We start from the raw sequence: 2,500 nt of genomic DNA, 5'->3' as shown, positions 1-2,500 counted from the left end.
GCGCGCGTGCGGCCCAGAACATCTAAGGGCATCACAGACCTGTTATTGCTCAATCTCGTGCGGCTAGAAGCCGCCTGTCCCTCTAAGAAGAAAAGTAATCGCTGACAGCACGAAGGATGTCACGCGACTAGTTAGCAGGCTAGAGTCTCGTTCGTTATCGGAATTAACCAGACAAATCGCTCCACCAACTAAGAACGGCCATGCACCACCACCCACCGAATCAAGAAAGAGCTATCAATCTGTCAATCCTTCCGGTGTCCGGGCCTGGTGAGGTTTCCCGTGTTGAGTCAAATTAAGCCGCAGGCTCCACTCCTGGTGGTGCCCTTCCGTCAATTCCTTTAAGTTTCAGCTTTGCAACCATACTTCCCCCGGAACCCAAAAGCTTTGGTTTCCCGGAGGCTGCCCGCCGAGTCATCGGAGGAACTGCGGCGGATCGCTGGCTGGCATCGTTTATGGTTAGAACTAGGGCGGTATCTGATCGCCTTCGAACCTCTAACTTTCGTTCTTGATTAATGAAAACATACTTGGCAAATGCTTTCGCTTCTGTTCGTCTTGCGACGATCCAAGAATTTCACCTCTAACGTCGCAATACGAATGCCCCCGCCTGTCCCTATTAATCATTACCTCGGGTTCCGAAAACCAACAAAATAGAACCGAGGTCCTATTCCATTATTCCATGCACACAGTATTCAGGCGGGCTTGCCTGCTTTAAGCACTCTAATTTGTTCAAAGTAAACGTGCCGGCCCACCGAGACACTCAATAAAGAGCACCCTGGTAGGATTTCAACGGGGTCCGCCTCGGGACGCACGAGCACGCACGAGGCGGTCGCACGCCTTCGGCTCGCCCCACCGGCAGGACGTCCCACGATACATGCCAGTTAAACACCGACGGGCGGTGAACCAACAGCGTGGGACACAAATCCAACTACGAGCTTTTTAACCGCAACAACTTTAATATACGCTATTGGAGCTGGAATTACCGCGGCTGCTGGCACCAGACTTGCCCTCCAATAGATACTCGTTAAAGGATTTAAAGTGTACTCATTCCGATTACGGGGCCTCGGATGAGTCCCGTATCGTTATTTTTCGTCACTACCTCCCCGTGCCGGGAGTGGGTAATTTGCGCGCCTGCTGCCTTCCTTGGATGTGGTAGCCGTTTCTCAGGCTCCCTCTCCGGAATCGAACCCTGATTCCCCGTTACCCGTTACAACCATGGTAGGCGCAGAACCTACCATCGACAGTTGATAAGGCAGACATTTGAAAGATGCGTCGCCGGTACGAGGACCGTGCGATCAGCCCAAAGTTATTCAGAGTCACCAAGGCAAACGGACCGGACGAGCCGACCGATTGGTTTTGATCTAATAAAAGCGTCCCTTCCATCTCTGGTCGGGACTCTGTTTGCATGTATTAGCTCTAGAATTACCACAGTTATCCAAGTAACGTGGGTACGATCTAAGGAACCATAACTGATTTAATGAGCCATTCGCGGTTTCACCTTAATGCGGCTTGTACTGAGACATGCATGGCTTAATCTTTGAGACAAGCATATGACTACTGGCAGGATCAACCAGGGAGCTGCGCCAACTAGAGCTGAGCAGCCGGCCGCCCGGGAGTGTGTCCCGGGGGCCCGCGCGAACACGCAAGCGTCCGCTCAATCATTCTGCAAACAGGAGGAGGCTGAGCTCCCCTGCACAATACACCTCGAAACCCTCTCAGGTCCCGGCGGCGCGCAGCGCCGTCCCAAGTACTTGGTCGGGTTCGAGAGAGGCGCAATCGCCCGGAGTTAGGCGAGTAGACGCTTTCGGTGCGACCACCCGTGCTCCCAACTGAGCTTGCCGCTGCCGACAGAGGCCCGGGAGCGTGCTGTCGTGGCATTGCCGGCGGGAGACAACACGCGCCACCTACGGTGACCGGCAGCTCCAACGCCAGCGCCACAGAAGGACAAAAGCCCCACTTGGGTGCCGAAGCGAACTCTCCCAGCACAGCGCACGCGCCAACACATCCGCACAGCTGCGATACAAACCACCAGCGAGAACCGCTGGGGCGACCGAGCAGCAGACGGCGTCGCGGCGCCGAGCGCCGGGCGGCGGCGCATCCTCAACGCACACAGTCCTCAATCGGACCAGCACACTGAAGATGTCCACCGCGCTTCGCACCGGGCCCGCGAGGACCTACTTTGGCCGCACGGCGCCGCGCGCAGGGTGCGCCGGCGCGCAGCTGCGACGCCTGCCGCGTCCGTCGGCCGGCGCGCCTGCCACTGGCCGCCCCCACCAGCCGGCTGTAGCGCGTGCGCCCACGCACCGCGCGGCCAGCACGCCGGGAGGCGCCCCCTCACCGGCCGGGGGACGGTCCCACCCAGCCACCACCGCGTATCGCTTCACACCCAGATGCCGTTCAGTTTCATCGGCATGGTGGGTATCGCTGGAACAACCGGTTAGTACCTCAACCTATCGTCGCCATCACCGATTCACCCCTAGCGAGAACAACCGCACCACAACGG

The 2,500-nt window shown here is 57.8% G+C and overlaps 1 non-coding gene across 1 annotated transcript in view; it reads right to left on the bottom strand.

The window, feature by feature from the left end:
* The window catches only part of LOC124741742, a 1,909-nt gene extending 335 nt beyond the window's left edge, over nucleotides 1-1,574 (bottom strand). The window contains exon 1 of the ribosomal RNA XR_007010055.1: nucleotides 1-1,574. This exon is cut by the window's left edge and continues 335 nt beyond it. This is a non-coding gene — a ribosomal RNA (small subunit ribosomal RNA).
* Between the last annotated feature and the right edge of the window lie 926 nt (nucleotides 1,575-2,500).

Source organism: Schistocerca piceifrons, unplaced genomic scaffold (assembly GCF_021461385.2).
Source record: "Schistocerca piceifrons isolate TAMUIC-IGC-003096 unplaced genomic scaffold, iqSchPice1.1 HiC_scaffold_198, whole genome shotgun sequence".
NCBI classification, from domain to species: Eukaryota; Metazoa; Arthropoda; class Insecta; order Orthoptera; family Acrididae; genus Schistocerca; species Schistocerca piceifrons.
The sequence above is the reverse complement of the archived record's forward strand: the minus strand, read 5'-3'. Positions and strand labels throughout refer to the sequence as shown.